Here is an 18,986-nt window from a genome sequence, read left to right on the forward strand (position 1 = left end):
AGGATCCATTTCACAAGGAGGAATTGAGGCTTATTGATGAGTTCTGAGGGGCAGACACTCAGCCCCGCCCCTTTGCAATGAGGATCACGTGTCAAACCCGGCACCACCTCTTGGTATAAGGATGATGTAATCTCATCCAGCCCCGCCCCCTTGTCATGAGGGAAGTCACGTGCGCCTCCAGCCCCGCCTCCTTTCCGCAACAGTCACGTGTTTGTTCCGGCCTCACTCGAGTTCGAATGCCGGCAGCCTAGCCTCGCTTTCGCCCGGCGGTGGCCGGCTCCCGTTGATTGGAGGGCGGCGCGCAGGCGCCCTACTCTGGGGGGGAGGGGGGTAGTTAGCAGAAAGTGTAGTGACGGTATCCTTTAGGCCGGGTGTGAGTTGGTGTCGCGCCGGGGAGGGGGCGGGGGTTTAAAATATAATAAAGCGGAGCTTACCTCTTTGTAACGCTGCGGGTTTCCCCTTCCTCCTCTTCCCAACCCGTCCCCCTCCCCGCTCCCTCACCCCTCCCTCCCTGTCCCCTCGACAACTAACGGGGAGCCATGATGTGAAAGTGAACGGCGGGCGAGTGGAGGTGGAAGAACGGACCGAGAGGTAATGGGCCGGCTATCCCGAGGGGACGGGTTCGGACCAACAGCTCCCGGGTCGCGGGGTGGGACGTGTGGGCTGACGAGGGGATTGGGGAGGCTTGCTGTGGCTGCTGCTGCCGAGCTGTGGGGTGCTCACTGCATTTCGTAGCCGGTGTGACCGCACGCTTTGCTACCGCAGGAGTCCCGCACACATAAAACATTAGGCTGCACGCATTGCAACACAGCCCCTCGTTGGTTTGTAGGGGGAGAAATCGTCATTGCAAAAATAGTAAAGGTTAATCGTGCAGAAACCATGGATTGGAGTTGGCTGTGAAATGTGTTTGTGCGCTTTTGGGAATGTGCACAGTTTTAAATGTGCTGCAGCGTTGCAAGTTCTGGGGGAGAGCTAAAGACTTGAATACAAAATCAGGGAATGAGATCATGTTGATACCATTCACAGCAGGAATAATGGTGCAGTGGAGGAAAGCATGGGAACTGATCCTTGGGGGGGGAGTGTGGTGGCGTGCGAATAAATTCACGTTAAATTGTATTATTATAACGTGTGATGTGCAATTGGCGAGAAGGGAAATGTTAAATGATGCATCTGATTGACATTTTAGTAAAAGTGAGAGGGTGATGTAGTTGGAAAAGAGCCGCAGTATGGTATAAAGCCTATAATACACTGTTAGGTATGAAAGAGATTGAAGATTGTTTAATGTCATTTCCAGAACACAAGTGTAAAGGAGAATGAGATGATCGTTACTCCGGATCTAATGCAGCATAAAAAACAATAAAATAAAGAATGTAATAATTTTTAAAAACAAATAAATGCATTAGGTTTATTGTATCTCATTCAATATATTAGATTGCAATTCGTTTGAGTTTATACAGTACATTGGTTGTATGTCCATAAAATGACGCTAGGCACAGGAGTGTCTGTACATAAGATGCTGACAGCTAGACAAAATATTTTAAGTTAGTGAAATGACGTTTACATCAGATAGTTAGGTTCATTAGTAGCATCACTAATATGTAAATCATGAACCGATACTCACAGACTGAAAGATTAAGCGATACAGTACCTCTGAGCCTGCAGCAAAATCGTGGCAAGAATGCACAATCTGTGCATTTAAAAATAACACACATTTATGAAGGAAAATGAGGTCTGGATTTTGACTGTGGCATTGCAGTGATTCGGGTGGATTAATAGGGAGGAAATGATTCAAGATGTATGAATGAAAGTGGGAGGTGCGGGCAGAAAAAGCTAGTAAGTGTCAGGCATCTGCACCTGAGCTCCGGGGGAGGGGTCAGGTGCTGAGAGGGATGTTGCCTGAAGGGATTCAAAGGCTGCCGAGACAGAAATACTGCAATAGAGAAATGCTGATGAATAGTGTGAACTGAAGTCTACTTGCAGTAGAATAGGGCCACTGCTGCATTAACAGCCAGGAATAGGAGAGAGGCAAAACAAAACTTGTGTGTTATTAAGAGCAGCAAGGATTTTCTCATTGCTGTGGGAGGAGAACGTGGTCATTTCAGATTGTATGAATGAGGTATTTTTCTTGAATGAAACAGTGCAGTGACTGGGTAGGAACGAGAAAGGAAGACAGAAGGCAATGTTGATGTGCTAATTGGAGCTGAAGGGGCAGCAAGGCTGTGAGTACTGCATTTTTATGCAAGTACTGAGAGGAGAATTGTAGGCTATTCTTGGTGAATGGATACGAGCAAGCTTTATTGGTGTTGGGAATCTAGCATACGGAAGTTTTTAGGAGCAAATGAATTTGTAGTTAAAACAGATAAGAGAATAGGTAGTTAGAAATTTCTTTCACTTCCACAAGTTCCCTTCTACATTTCAATTTTCCTGTGGCTTTGACATGTACTTGGACTGTGAGCTATTTGACCTCTTGTTTCTGTGCTGGCGGCAGATATTTCAGATTTATCTTGTATATTCAGTGCAAGTTCAGTAAAAAGTTCTTGTATTGTAGCCCGTGACTTTTCTTTGCTCATCTTTCTCACTTCTCCGTCACCCTCCGGTCATTGAGAATCAACTAGCCCGTGAAAATGCATCACTGAGACATGAATAATCTACTGCTTGCCTGGCTCTGATGTAATTTTGGCATCTTTTTGGACACCACAGGAGCATTATCAGAAGTAAATTTAATCTTGTTGTAAAGCAGAGGTTTAAACCATTTAAGGTTTAGTTTTGGGTTCTGCAAGGAAATTCCAGAACTGAGGTGCTTGACAGTGTAAGGTGAAAGCACCAGTGACGGGATTTGGAAAAAAAATCGAGGAATTTCAAAGGGCTAAGAATGGAGAAATGCTGATGTCTTGAGTATTAAAGCAGTTTAAGAATGTGGATCTGGTGGAGGAGACAGATATTTAAAAGAAAATGTTAATATTAAACAATTGATTAATTTGAAGCCAGTATAGCTCAACAAGGAAAGGGGAGAGTGATAAATGGGACAGTGAAATTGTCATCAGAGCTTTGTTGGATGTTGGTTTTCAGAAAGGAAGCTGGAAACCATTTGTAATGTCAAATCTAGAAGAGATACGGGAGTGAATAAGGATTTCAGTAACTGAGCTGAGGCAGGGTTGTGTTTCATCAGAAAGTGGAAATGGCCCCCAAAATTGTGATTGTTTAATTTCAGACATTTGTTATAAAGAGGAATATGGCAGGACTTGGAAAAAGGTTTATGATAGGACCATTGATTTCTGATCTTGTTATTTAGTTGGAAGAAAGGTGCTCATCCAGTGTTGCAGGGGAAAATCTGAGAATGAGGTGTCAGGAAGAGGTGATGTTAGACTTAGCATGCTTAAATTGAGTAAGGAAATGTCAAAAGACAACAATGAAAGGAGACCTTGCTTGTAAACTACTGCCATAACTTTCTTGCCTTATGATATGTTCCAAGAAAGGAAAGGAAACAAGTATATTGCTATGCTGGCCTTTGTACCTGTGAGTAATTTGTCTGGTTTGGAAAGAATTCAGGAACTATTCTTTAACAGATGTAATTTCATCTTGATCATCATTATGTACCTATTGTATGATGTGGGCGATCATGATCTCATGACCACGATTGTTCTTAGTAATTGTTTCTACAGAAGTGATTTGCCATTGCTGCCTTCTCAGCAGTGTCTTTACAAGAAAGGTGACTAACTGCCCCCAGTATCAATACTTTTCACAGTGTCTGCCTGGTGTCAGTGGTTGCATAATCAGGACTTGTGATGTACACCAGCTGTTCATATGACCATCCACCACCTGGTCCCATGGCTTTACCAGGGAGTTCTCCACATTCACTGGCTTGCATTTACATTGACCAGAAGTGAAAGTGGACCAGCCACATAGGGTGCTTTAGTACAAGAGCAGTTCTTATTCCTGAACTGTTTGCTGTTGTAAGATTCCAACATGCAGTACTCCACTTGTTTGGTGAATGTAGATCCAACAGTGCTTTACAATCCATCTAAGGCCAAGGTGCCTTAACTGGTATCACATTTGCCACTATAAACATTCCATTTGTGTTTGGGGCTGCAGTGTGAATAATCTACAAAATTCACTGTAGAAACCTCTGACAGCACTTGGAGCCGTGAATTCTATTGCCTAGAAAGTCAAGGGCAGCAAGTGTTTTTCCAAACCATGATCTTCAGTCTCTGCGAGTTATGGCAAACACATGGATGACCAACTTAATATTCTCTTAGCAGTAACATGATCTTCATTCTCTGTGAGTTATGGAAAACACAGGTGCACAACTCAATATTCTCTTAGCAATAAGGTGATCTTCAGCCTCTGAGATTTATGGAAAACACATGGGTGACCAACTCAATACACTCGTAGCAATAGCATGATCTTCAGTTTGAGAGTTATGGAAAACACAGGTGCACAACTCAATACACTGTTAACAATAGTGTAATCTTCAGCCTCTGTGAGTTATGGAAAACACATAGGTGACCAACTCAATATTCTGTTAGCAATTGCGTGATCTTCAGTCTCCTTAAGTTATGGAAAACACATGGATGCACAAATCAATATAAAGCTTGCAGAGGTTCTAACAGGTTGCTCTCCCACCAGTTTCCTAAAGGAATTTGGAATGGACATCCCCAGCAATATGCATATCCTGTAAATTGAATGTTTGAATTCCAATTTGTGGGACTTTGTGAAATGTCTGGTTGAGGAATATGGTTATTAACTTTGAGTGGATGGTTGTGACAGGAAGATTAATTCGTTCAGGGGCTTGAAATGTGCAATATTTTTAACCTTGATATTTTGTAGTGAGGATGGTGCTGTGAATGAAAATACAAGTAAACTTGATTCAGTGCGGATGTTTTTTGTACATGGTGGCTGTTTAAGATAAGTGGGATTGATCAAACGTGGAGAGGAGTTCACCAATATTTGTTAGTTCTGTTTTGGATAGCACTTTACATCACTATACTGTTTATTGATGTGACCATTTGGAGTTGTGGAGTGGGGAAAGGATGATTGATCAGTAGCTGAAAGAATCTGATTTAGTCAGTTATGAAGGTGATCCAAACTTGATACTTGTGATGTTATTAAAATTGATGGCATTTGGGAAAAGATTGTAAAATGTTACTTTCATGCATCCTTACCTCAAGTGAATTTGACCTACTGGGTGGGCAAAAGCAGAAAATATTCAAAATGAGTGGTGTCCTTAGTGCCCTGTCCAACAGGGTGGACAGCCAGTGTACAAAAGACAACAAACTGCAAATACAAAAGAAGAAAAATACAAAAAAGAAAGAAGCAACAATAATAAATACATAAGCAATCAATATTGAGAACAGGAGATGAAGAGTTCTTGAAAGTGAATCCGTAGATTGTTGGAACAGTTGAGTGATGGGGCCAGTGAGGTTATCCCCTTTGGATCAAGAGCCTGATGGTTGAGGGATAATAACAGTTTCTGAACCTGGTGGTATGAGTCCTGAGGCTCCTGTACCACCTTCCTGATGGCAGTAACAAGAAGAGAGTATGTCCTGATTGGTGGGGGCCCTTGATGATGGGTGCTACTTTCCTGCTACAACACTGTGTAGATATCCACAATTGTGGAGATGGTTTTACCTTTGATGGACTGTGCCATATCCACTGTTTTGTAAGATTTTCCATTCAAGGGCATTGGTGTTTCCATACCAGGCTGTGATGCAGCCAGTCAATATGCTTTCCACCACACATCTATTGACATTTTCAAAGTTTTAGATGTCATACCGAATCTTCACAAACTTCTAAGAAAGTTGAGGCACTGCCATGCTTTCTATATAATTGTACTTTCATGCTGGGCCCAGGGCAGGTCATCTGGAATGATAACACTGAGGAATTTAAAGTTGCTAACCCTCTCCATCTCTGATCCCCCAGTGAGCACTTGTTTATGGACCTCAGGTTTCCTCCTCTTCAAGTCAGTAAGCACTCCGTAATCTTGCTGGCATTAAGTAAGAGGTTGTTGTGGCACCACTCAACTAGATTTTCAATCTCCCTCATATATGCTGATTCATTCCCACCTTTGATTTGGCCAGTGACAGTGGTGTCAGCAAGCTTGGCTATGGCATTGGAGCTTCATTTGACCACACAGTCATAAGCGTATAGAGGAGGGGGCTAAGCACACTGTGTTGTGGTGCACTTGTGATGATCAAAATTATGAAGGAGATGTTGCCAATCCGAACTGACTGGGGTCAGCAAGTGAGGAAATCAAAGGTGCTATTAAGGAGGTTGACCAGGTGTGTGTTTATTTGAGGTCTTAAAGGAGAAGATAAACGGTGAAGAGGGAATGTCAAAGCATGAGCCTGAAGCATGCTTTGACAAAGCATGGTTGTAGAGTTCAATGAATGACTCATTTGGGTAGTAATGTTCAGTGCGGTAGATGGCTAACCCTAATTAACTGGGGTGGGGAATGAAAAAATGTGCAGTATGAGATTTAACAGGAATAGGACATTTAATTTTAGTTTAACCATGGACATAATGATGGATATGGAGACTAAGGATGGGTAATTGATGGAAGTGACATGAAATATGCACGTTGTTATGAAGAATATGATGTAAAAGATGTTGACATGTTTTAACTGATACTCATTTTTGTACGCAAAGTACTGTGTTTTTCTGCAAACAGTTTGTATACGAGTTCAATTAAGGTAACACTGTTGATACTAGAAAGCAAACTCTGCATTTGGAACTGAATTTGTTTCACGCTGCCAGGAAACCAGTGGGTGTTCTGCCTCAAACTTTTACATATTGGTTTTTTTAGTATCAATATTACTATCAATCAGTAACATAAAAAGGATTGAAAGTCACTGAATCAATAAAAAACAAGCTGGACCTGGAGATCCGATTGATTGCTGGAAATGTTTAGGGGTTTATATAGCATCTGCGAGAAAGGAAATGGTCTCAAACTCAGAAATGGGATCTTCAATCTTTCACATGTTTATTAGTGGGTTTGTGATGATGTCAGAAACAGAACAAATCTTCCCAGGGACTCAATATCAGATGTGACATGAATAGAGGCGACAAGTTAAGTTGTATTCCACTATGTGGCCCTGTCATAGGCGGCACGGTAGTGTAGTGGCTAACACAACACTTTACAGTACCAGTGACCATGTGGGTTTTCTTTGGGTGCTGTGGTTTCCTCCTATCCCTAATTGATCATCTTGATACTATTTTTAAAAATTCTGTTCTTATTTCTTCACAACCCCTCTTCAACCAGTACCCTATTGCCAAAATAAAGTTATTAAATATTTACTTTTAGACTATTTCAGTCTGCTTTAATCTTTAAATTTAACTTCTACCTCACTCTAGTATTTCCCTACCTTTCCTCTCTCATGCCAGTGGAATTTCTAATTAAATGGACTTTTGGGTACTCTATTTGTGTAATATAGAGCTGAGAATTTTTCAATTAATATTTGGCTCATTTGTTTACTTGAGGTAACATTTGGGTTATAATTAGTCACAAACCATTTGTATTGCTTTATTTGTGATCACAGCATATTTAAGTTTATTTGATACTTGATTAGAATTGACATCTTTTAGGCCAGTTTTACAACTCATATCTTTAGTCACTTGGCATTGGGACTGGATGCTCAACATGGTAGACATCTTGGATTGAGTCCTCAGCATTTTCAGTTGGGAGGATGAACAGCTCAGAAGTTGTGGTCCATGCAGGTACCAATGACCTGGGTAGGGCGAATGTTGTTCTGTATGGCGATTTCAGGGAGTTAGGTGCTAAGTTAAGGGGGAGAACCTCCAAAGTTGTAATCTCAGGATTGCTACCTGTGCTACATGCTAGTGAGGCCAGAATTAGGAAGGTTATACAATTTAATAACATGTGGCTAAGCAGATGGTGTAGGAGGAATTTCGGATCACTGGGCTGTCTTCCAGGGAAGTTGGGACCTGTACAAACAGGTCTGTTTGTACCTGAACTGGAAGGGGACTAATATCCTAGTGGGATGGTTTGTTAATGCTGCACAGTGGGTCTAAACTAGAGTTGCAGGGGATGGGAAGCAGAGTGCCAGAAAAACTAGTGGCAAGTTTGTGGAGACAGATGTTGGTAAGACCTCAGCCAAGTCAGGAATCAAAGTAGGAGAGGCGGATGAGCTCAGGGCATGGATCAATACCTGGAATTATGACATTGTAGCCATGAATGCAAATTGTTTGCAGGAGGGGCAGGACTAGCAGCTGAATATTCTGGGGTGCCGTTGTTTTAAATATAACAGAGGAGGAGGGGTGGAGTTACTAATCAGGGAAAATGTCACGGCAGTGCTTCGTCAGGACAGACTGGAGAACTCATCTAATGAGGTGCTTTGGGTGGAACTGAGAAATTAGAAAGGTATGACCATGTTAATGGGGCTATGTTACGGGTGACCCTACAGGGATTCAAGGAACAAATTTGTAAAGCAATCGAAGACTTGCAAAAAAAACAAAAGGTTGTTACAGTAGATGATTTTAACTTTCCACATATTGACTGGGAATACCACACTGTAAAAGGACTAGGTGGGATAGAGTTGGTTAAATGTGTTCAGGAAAGTTTCCCGAATCAGTACTCTCGAAGTCCCAACACTTGGTGGGATAGAGTTGGTTAAATGTGTTCAGGAAAGTTTCCCGAATCAGTACTCTCGAAGTCCCAACGAGAGTGTGTGCAATACTTGATCTGCTATTAGGGAATGAGCTGGCAGGTGACAGAAGTTTGTGTAGGGGAACACTTTGCATCTGGTGACCACAGTGCCGTTAGCTTCGGTGTAATTATGCAGAAAGATAGGTCTGGTCCACGGGTTGAGATTCTAAGTTGGAGAATGGTCAATTTTGATGGTATCAGAAATGATCTGGCAAGTGTGAATTGGGACAGGCTGTTTTCTGGCAGAGGTGTCCTTGGTAAGTGGGAGGCATTGAAAAGTGAAATTTTGAGAGTATAAAGTTTATATGTGCCTGTCTGACTAAAAGGTAAATACAACAGGTATAGATAACCTTAGAGATAATGAGGCCCTGGTTAAGAAGAAAAAGGTATAGGCAGGTAGGAACAAATGAGGTGCTTATGGAGTATAAGAAATACAAGGGAACACTTAAAAAAGAAATCAGGAGGGCCAAAAGAAGGCATGAAGTTGCTCCAGCAGACAGAGTAAAGGGGATTCCTAAAGGATTCCACAAATGTGTTAAGAGCAAAAGGATTGAAAGGATCAGAGTTGGTCCTCTGGAAGACCAGAATGGTAATTCATGTGCAGAGCCAATACATATGGGGGAGATCTTAAATAAATCTTTTGCATCTGTATTTACTCAGGAGACAGACACAGAGTCTATAGAACTGAGGCAAAGGGACATCAACTTCATGTACCCTGTACTGATTACAGAAGAGGAGGTGGTGGTTGCTATCCTGAGGCAAAACAGGGTGGATAAATCCCCAGGGCCTGACAAGGTGTTCCCTTGGATCCTATGAGAGGCAAGTGCAAAAATTGCTGGAGCTCTCGCAGAGATATTTAAATCATCTTTGGTGACAGGAGAGGTACTGGGGATTGGAGGATAGCCACTGTTGTTCCACTGTTAACAGAAGGCTGTAAGCATAAATCAAGAAATTATAGGCCAGTGGGTCTGACATCAGTTGTGGGAAAGCTATTGGAAGGTTTTCTAAGGGACCGAATTTATAAGTATTTGGATAGACATGAACTGATTAAGGGTAGTCAGCTTGGCTTTGTGCATGGTAGATCATGTCTAACCAATCTTTTTTGAGGAGGTTACCAGGAAAGTGGATGAAAGTAAGGTGGTGGATGATGTCTACATGGACTGCATGCAAGGCATTTGACAAGGTCCTGCACAGGGCGTTGGTCAAGAATGTTCAGTCGCTCGGCATTCACAATGAGGTAGTAGATTGGATCAGACATTGGCTTTGCGGGAGAAGCCAGAGAGTGGTAGTAGATGTTACCTGTCTGACTGGAGGCCTGTAACTAGTAGTATGCTGCAGGGATTGGTTTTTGGTTCTATTGTTGTTTTTCATCTGTGATCAATGATCTGGATGATAATGTAGTTAACTGGATCTGCAAATTTTCAGATGACACAAAGATTGGGGATGTCGTGGACAGTGAGGAAAGCTATAATGGCTTGCAAAGCGTTCTGCATCAGCTGGAAAAATGGAAAAAGGCAGATGGAATTTAATGCAGACAAGTGCAAGGCTTTGCACTTCAGTAGGACCAATCAAAGTAGGTCTTACACAGTGAGCGCTGGGGCACTGAGGAATGAGAGATCAAAGGGGATCTGATGGAATGCTACATTGAAGTTGCATATGATGTTGGAGGGGTCTAATTTGAAGTACTGTGTGTAGTTTTGGTCCCCTACCTACAGGAAAGATGTAAACAAGGTTGAAAGAGTATAGAGAAAATTTACAAGAAGACCTGAGATAGAAGGAGAGATTGAATAGTTTATGATTGTATTCCTTGGAATGTAGAAGATTGAGAGATTTAATAGAGGTATGCAGAACTGAGGGATGTAGATACTATAAATGCAAGCAGGCTTTTTCCTCTGAGGTTGGGTGGGACTACAACCAGAGGTCATGGATTAAGGGTGAATGTTGGAAAGTTTAAGGGGAACATGAGGGCAGTAGTCCTGGTGCAAGTCGATGGGAGTAGGCAGTTTAAATGGTTTTGGCATGGGCTAGATGGGTTGAAGGGCCTGTTGTCTCTGACTCTGTTTGGTAGTTTGGGATGGGGTGCATCTTTGTTCTTCATGTTGGGGTTTTATTGTGCTACTCAAGTGACTATCATAATCAGATTATCAATATCAGTGGCATATGTGAAATTTGTTCTGTGACAGCAGTACAATGCTTTACATAAAATAAACTAAATTACAATAAGCAAACAAAGAAAATTAAATTAAGTAGTGCAAAAAGGGCGAGGGGGGGGGATGCTGAGCAAGTGTTCATAGGTTCACTGTCCATTCAGAAATCTGATGGAGAGGAAGAAACTGTTCCTGAAACATTGAATGTGTCTCTTCAGACTCCTGTACCACACCTTAATGGTAGCAGTGAGAAGAGGGCATGTCCTAGGTGATTGGAGTCTTTAATGATAGATGCTGCCTTTTTGAGACATCGTCTTTTGAAGATGTACTTGATGCATAATGCCCGTGATGGAGCTGGTTGAGTTTACAACTCTCTGCAGCGTTTTACAATCCTGTGCAGTGGCCCTTCTATACCAGACAGTGATGCAATCAATTAGAATGTTATCCATGGTACATCTGTAGAAATTTGTGTCTTTGGTGACATACTAATTCCCCTCAAATTCCCAATGAAATATAGCCACTGTCGTGCCTTTGTAATTGCATGGATATGTTGGCCCAGGATGGATCCTCAGATGTTCACACCAAGGAATTTAAAACTGCTCACCTTTTCCATTTCTGATCTCTATCAAAGTTCAAAGTAGAATTTATTATCACAGTGCATACATGTCACCGCATACAATGCTGAGATTCTTTCCTCCAGGCATACTCAGCAAGTTTATAGAACAGTAACTGTAAACAGGATCAATGAAAGAGCAAAAGCATAGAAAACAACGAACTGCGCAAATGCAAATATAAATAAATAGTAATAAATAACAAGAGCAAGAAATAACAAGATGGAGTCCTTAAAGTGAGATCCTTGGTTGTGGGAGCACCAGAAATAGAATGAGTGTAATTATCCTCTTTTGTTCAAACGTGTGGAGTCCCATTCTTTTAGAACATCAATGCTGGGGTTATTGCTCTGGGAGTAACCACACACGAGAGCATTATGTTTGGAGCGTCGTTGCTGGGGATATTGTCGTGGGAGAAACCACACATTGGTTTGCTTGTCTGCTGGGAAGATTAAGGCAGCAGTGCTTTGAACTGTATATACCCCATGTCTCAAAATTATGTAGGATGATATTGCTGCTACATGATAGCTTAATATCATCCTGGTGAAGAACCTTGGCCTGAAACGTTAACTGTTTTTTATCTTCCACAGGTACTGCCTCACCTGCTGAGTTCCTGCAAAATTTTGTGTGTGACTGTAGTTCACATCTAGTTTTTGATGCTTCTTCATCCATTTCTTTTGAAACTAATGCATTGTGCTACTGCATAGATGGGATCTGTTATAAGACCATAAGGCAGAGAAGCAGAATTAGGCCACTTAGCCCATCGAGTCTGCTTTGCCATTAGATTATGGCTGATTTATTATCCCTCTCAACCGCATTTCCTGCCTCCTCCCTGTAACCTTTGGCACCATTAGTATTCAAGAACCTATGAACCTCCGCTTTAAACGTACCTTCTTTTAAAGGTCAGGGTCACCTGTGTTGAAAGCGGTAGACCTGGCCCTCAGTAGGGAATGAATCTCCTGGTTCATCCATGGTTTCTGATTTGGAAATACCTGAATTGTCCTCTTGCTGATAAAATCCATGATGGTAGTGGCACCTAGGCTGGCAACTAATTAACTTTTCCAAGGGAAGATGTGATTAAGAATAATCATCGTGACTTTCTCTACTGCAGACAGCAGTTGCCAGTTAAGTCATTTCTTGAAATGGCCACAATTCTGTTCAGCAACTAATTTCCCCAAACGTGAGCTGAACTCAGAATTTGTGGTGCAAGTTTTAATCTGTTAATTTTAGAATTTGGTCTTTCTGCTTTGTGGTTTTCCAGTTGATGTGACCTCAACATCTGTGTGTAGTCCCTGTATGGCTGGACTGGGAAGCTTAATGTGGTTTGGAGCTGAATACAGAATCATGGTTGAGTTAAAAGTGTTTCTTTCTGCAAGCACTGACTGTCTCTTTCCTGTATTCTTGACCTTCAGCTGGTTGGGACCTGTTTGGACTGAATGTGGTGTTGCTGCTGAAGAATCCATTTCATGGCCATCAAGTTTTTGGATCTCCTGTGTCATTCCTACTCACTGTCAGTTCTTTGGGTTGAAAGTTAATCTTCAGGCACCTGTTTTTGCTTTCTCCTGAGGTGTAACATGACTTGTCCTGAATTTCTTGGTCATTTTCACTAAAACAGTCCTGGTGTTTTATGATTGAGGAATCTTTATTGTAGTTGCTAATTATGTTAGATGACAGGTCACTACAAGTATTGAGGGCATTCTACCCCCTGATTGTTAGAGGTTTTCAGGTGTCTGGGTAAATTTTTTGTCAGACAAAATGGGAAGACTGCATTACCTCCTTCACTTGCCCTTCTAGAAGGTGATATACCCACTGATCTTCTTTTACCTGTACCTTGCAGAAGCCAGCTTCAGTAATGAGACTATACTTCTGTTCGATTAAGATCTTCCCTCTACAGCCTCCAACCTGATACAACCCCAACGCCATTCTCAATTAGTAGTCATAGAAGATTTATACAGATTGAAGAAAGGATATTAGTGGTTATGAAAAACAAAACTGCAGAATGTAGGAGAGGGAAGGAGTAAGCAGGTGATACGTGAGACCAGGTGGGGAGGGGAGGTGAAGCTGGGAGAGGATAGGTGGATGAGGTAAAGCTGAAGAAGGAATCTAATAGAAGTTGGTAGATCATGGAAGAAGAGGAAGGCGAAAGGCAACGGAAAGGAGGGTGATGTTTCTACACCCTGGCTTCTGACCTTTCTCCAGCTCTGATGAAGGATTGTGGCCCAAAATGTCAACTGTTTGCTCTCCTCCTTGGATGCTGCCTGACTTGCTTAGTCCCTCCAGCATTTTGTGTGTGTTTCTCATGGATGAGAAGTTAGAATAGTCTAGTTTACGTTGGCGAATGCAATAGGAACCCTCGCAAATTGAGTGCAGGTGTGTTGTACAGCAATCACCCAATCTGTATTTAGATTCCCTCATGTAGAGGAAGCCACGTTCATTGCAGTAAGTTAGATTGGAAGAAGTGGGTGAATTGCCACTTCGTGTGGAATGATTGAATCCATAATGGCGGAAGGGAAACGGGTGTAAAGGTAGGTATTGCACTTCTGACTGGGAAGGTACGTGACATGGCAATTGGTAGGTAGGACTCGAGTCACAAAGTGAATGGTCCCTACAGATGCAGAAAGGAGAGGAATAATGTGGCTGAAGGGAAAGTTGGATCATGTTGGAACTGGTGAAAACTGCAAACTACTCTAGATGTAATGGTTTTATCATCTGCTTGCACAGGGAAAGTTTACTTGGCCCATCAGTTCTTTGCCTGTTCTGAGCAGAGCCATCCCTCAAGTTCCTTTCCCTTTAGTTATGTCACATCAATGGAGAGTAAGTTTATTATCGAAATACACTTGTCACCCAGATGCAACCCTGTGATTTGTTTTCTTGTGGGCATACTTAGCAAATCCAAGAAACATAATAGAAACAATGAAAATCTGCACCCAATAGGATGGATAAACAACCAATGTGTTTAAAAAAAACAACTGTGCAAATTCAAAAAAATAACAATATATGAGAAATAAATTTTGAGAACATGAGATAAAGTGTCTTTGGAAGTGTATACATTTGTATGCAAAACCTGAGGCCAAAGCGTTCAGACTGATATTAAAAATCTTGCTCTTTTTTCATATCTTAAAAAAAAGGAAATATTTTAAGCCTGGATTCTCTCCTCCCAATTGAATTCTCATTAGATCATGAAGATTCTCATAGATGCCCTGCTTTTTATCATCAAAATGGATATAATATATGGCATCTCCTCGGTATTGCTGTAATTTATGAACAGTTGGTTACCTAAACACTGTTCTGGTGGCACCCGTTTAATGCAAGCTCCCAATAAAAAATGACCCTTTTATTCTGACTATTTTCTGCTGTTAATCAATCACTGTCAACATTTTGCTCCATTCGCATGTCTTCTATTCTTGCTCTTTCTCTACCAACCTCGTTTCTCTATGCTGTTATATCTCATTCTGTAAGAGATCCTCTTTATTTTTTAGAAGCCTTTAGTCGGTTTTTTTGTTAATCACTCTTTCTGATTTCCCCTATAATAGTATCTTTGTCCTCATGGTGAATACTGAAAGTGACCTATTACTGAGGCTTTCTATTCAAAAAAAATGAGCCTTTTCCTTTGATTTAATCTGTTTAAATTGTTGGCCATGTTTGTCTTAACATGCATTGTAAACTATGTATTTGTTAGCAATTACGTGTAGTGATGTTTCTCAGTCTACCATAGCCAGCTTGTGATTCATCCTGTCATTATCTATGTTCAAGATCTTCAGATTGAAGTAAATCACCTCCTGTCTTTTGTCCCACATGCATGGAAAACAAATTTGAACCTCCCCCTCATATGTCAGGCAAGTAACAGGCTTGGGAATGAGTTATTCCAGAGAATAATATGTTTTAATGCCCCTTCCTGGCATTTTCTACTCCCTACAACTCTGAATATGATGAGATGGACTCTTGACCTCACAATCTACCCTTTCATGGCCTTGCATCGTATTCAAAGTTCAAAGTAACTTTATTATCAAAGTACATATGTCACCATAATGCAAACCTGAGATTCATTTTTTTGTGGGCATACTCAATAGGTCCATAGTAGGATAATAACCATAGCTGAATCAATGAAAGATTGCACCAACTGGGCAGTTAACCAATGTACGAAAGACAAACTGTGCAAATGTAAAAAAGAAAGGAAGAATAATAATAAATGAATGTGCAATAAAAATCGAGGGCATGAGATGAAGTGAGTCCCTAGGTTGTGGGAACATTTCAGTGGTGGAGCAAGTGAAGCATTGTCTGTCTGCATTGTATTTCTTTGCAAGTGGAACACTATTCTGCATTCTTTATTGTTTTCCCTAGTACTACCTCAATGCACTTGTGAAATCAATTAAATGTAGAGCAAAGTTTTTCATTGTACATTGCTCTATGTGATAATAAGCCAATTTGACTCTACATTTCTTATCACTTCCTTGACGAATGGTGCCCTGGTCCCATGGTGATGTGGTCAGTTGGTCAATATGCCTTGCAGATTCTTCGCTCAACCACAAAATCTACAAAGGTCATTTTGTGATGCTGTCTCTTGACATAGCTTTTTCTTCTCCATTGAGCTTTCTGAAGATGTTGCTTCCTGGATGGTCTGTGTTGTGGCTGACTAAACTGAGTCTATAACTGAGAGGTATAAAAGGCTTCATTGAACACTGCAAATCTTCTAGCAAGAATCTTAAATGTTCTTCTGACACAATGTTTTATACTTTTAACCACAAAGATAAACTCTGACTATAATCACTGTTTAACATTTGGAATGTAGACAGGTAATTTTCAGAATTAGGTATTTACAATGATAGCAGAATGTCATTGAATATTCATTTTTTTGTAGCTTGTCCAAAAGCCATAATACTAAGACTTGTCCTGAACATGAGGTGGCATAGTTATGCCTTTGATGCTCTATTAATATGGAGATGGGCACCTAATGCCTTCCCTGATTTCCTGAAGATTGCAATGACAAACAATTAACATGAGTGCTCATCTATTATTTCCCACTTTGTGATTTCAATAGAAAACAGTCAGATTCTCCCACTCCCTAGCAACTGGTTTCAGTAGCCTTAAAGTACCAGTTGAAGTTAAATTTTGAGCAGGTTTTATTTTCTGAAGACTGGTTATGTAGTCTCTATCCTCATTTTATTTAATATCTATAATTTCATAACCCCAGCCAGATGTGCACTAAACTCTTGATTAAATAGTGAACGGTTAACCAAGAAGCCCTGATTGTTGCTGTACACTTCAACTAGGCTAACTTCAAGACTGGTACCAAAATATCGACAGCACATCTCCTCCTCCATCAGAGGCGCAGAAAGTTCAACCTTTTCTACTCAGCTATTAATGTGGACTACTGACCCACCTGTTGTCCACAATTTGGAAAATCAAACCATCAAGCTGTGCTCTTTCTCCCTCTTTACAAATAGACTTGAGGATCTGGTACGGAAATTGAACAGTGCTGGTCTGAGGAAATAGATGAGCTTCTACATGATTTGAATTGGTGGACTGGTTAATATTCAAGGACTCATTAGCAAATCTAAATGAGTCATTGTCATGGACTTGATGAGCAAGTGTGTATGGGGTTGTTTACCAAAGAAGTCAATCTGAAGTCAACGGGAGACCATATATTAACTGGAAGGTCCACTCCCTACTGAAACCATCTCTAAGGGGTTTAAATTAGGTGACCCTGCCTTATCTAGGTGCAACCTTCACAAGCCTCTTAGATGCCAAGAGATAATACCAGACCAGACTTGAATTGCAGACCAGCAAGGCTCGCATGCTGTAATGGGGAAGGTAGGGCTGAACCACTGGCAGCAACGTTTCCCTCACTGGTGAATTTAGGGCAGTCTATACATGTTAGAATGGCAGTGAAATGGCACCTTCACCACAGCCTCTGAATCATGTATAGGCCTTAAGACATGGCTACAGAATTGAGCCATTCAGCCCATTGACTATTCAGTCAAGGTCAAAGACTTTAGATCTGCCTTTTTGAGAGTGAACTTGTGAGAAGCAAATGTCCGAGATGGAGTCTACGTTTGTGTTCTCAGATCATATGTGGATCTACTGGTAGGAGTATTCACAAACAACTTTGCTCTCTCTCTGAGGTTCCCACCTGCTTTACAGAGACTAGTGCCAAAGAAAAATATGATGTTCAATGATTACTGCTTGATGGAATGCAGAGGTAGGGAGATGTAATATCAGTAGTATTAGTAATATCAGACATCTGAGAGACCAGATTTTGAGTTGCATTTACATCATCTTATTTATTGAGGAATGTGAATGCATTGCAAGATTTATTAGTTTAATAACTGTCTTAAGTGGGTTGTTGTATGAGGAACGTTGGAGAGACTCGCATCTGCTGGAGTTCAGAAAAGAGAAAAAACTTGTTGAGTTGTTGAAATTTTGAATGTAGAAGAGATGTATCCTATGCAAAGATTTACAAGCAACACACACAAAATGCTAGAGGAATTCAGCAGACCAGGCAGCATCCATGGAAAAGAGTACAGTCAACATTTTGGGCTGAGACTGGGAAAAAAAAGATGTCAGAATAAGAAAGTGGGGATAGGGGTTTAGAATTAAAGGATTTGTAATTAAGGTTTTAATTTAAAATGAGAGATGAGGCAGATTGTTCTGTAACAAGAATCATAGGCACTATTAAAGTGTAGTTGATGCAGTCTAATGATGGAAGCTGCTTCAAGATGGAGGGGGATAAAGGGTCACTGCAGGTAAATAGTTCAAAGTAAATTTATTATCAAAGTACAAATACGTCACCAAATACAAACCTGAGATTCATTCTCTTGTGGGCATTCATAATAATTGCAATGAAAGACTGTACCCAATAGGACGAACAAACGATCAATGTGTAAAAACAACTAACTGTGTAAATATAAAAATAAATAATAAGCAGTAAATATTGAGAATGAGGTTAATGAGTCACTGAAAGTGAGTCCATAGTTTGTAGGAACAGTTCAGTGATGGGGTGAGTGAGGTTATCTCCTCTGGTTCAAGAACCTAGTGGTTGAGAGGTAATAACTGTTCCTGAACTTGGTGGTGTGATCCTTATGGATCTTGTAACGTTTTCCTGATAGCGATGTAGAGTTGACCTCGTCCTTGTCAAGTAAATTGATGGAGTGTCGTACTGGATGGATCGACCGATGCAAAGTCAATCGTACCACAAATACACTAACACACGTAATTTTTCAAACCTTTATTGTTTACTCATAGCGTGCTATGGGGGAAGTTACAGACTGATCTCCCAAAAGAGCCAGTCCAGACACTGCCCCCAAATTACACAGTTCTCCACAATTTATAACATTGATCAGGTAGCAGGAAAACTTAGGAGTACAAGTTTAGATAATAGAATCATTTCAATCACATGCTATGATACAATTAGATGTAAAATAATCATTGGTTAGTTAGTTATAATTATTTTAAGCCAAAGCTAGCCCATCAGTTCCTCATTCGGACCCTTCCCCTTTTCTCCAGAACATTCTAGCCCTTACTCTATTCTTCCCATATTTAGCTATACCTTGAGATGCTTCTGCAAGATCA

At 41.0% G+C, this 18,986-nt stretch overlaps 1 protein-coding gene across 5 annotated transcripts in view; it reads left to right on the forward strand.

Moving 5' to 3' along the window:
• The first annotated feature begins 341 nt into the window (after window positions 1-341).
• The window catches only part of ptpn4a (protein tyrosine phosphatase non-receptor type 4a), a 231,415-nt gene continuing 212,770 nt past the window's right edge, over window positions 342-18,986 (forward strand). For all 5 annotated transcript variants that reach the window (XM_063048534.1, XM_063048536.1, XM_063048533.1 and 2 more), the window contains exon 1: window positions 342-591. The gene's annotated coding sequence lies outside the window, so the exon portion shown is untranslated. The remainder of the gene's footprint in view (window positions 592-18,986) is intronic.

Source organism: Mobula hypostoma, chromosome 5 (assembly GCF_963921235.1).
Source record: "Mobula hypostoma chromosome 5, sMobHyp1.1, whole genome shotgun sequence".
In the NCBI taxonomy this organism is placed as follows: domain Eukaryota; kingdom Metazoa; phylum Chordata; class Chondrichthyes; order Myliobatiformes; family Myliobatidae; genus Mobula; species Mobula hypostoma.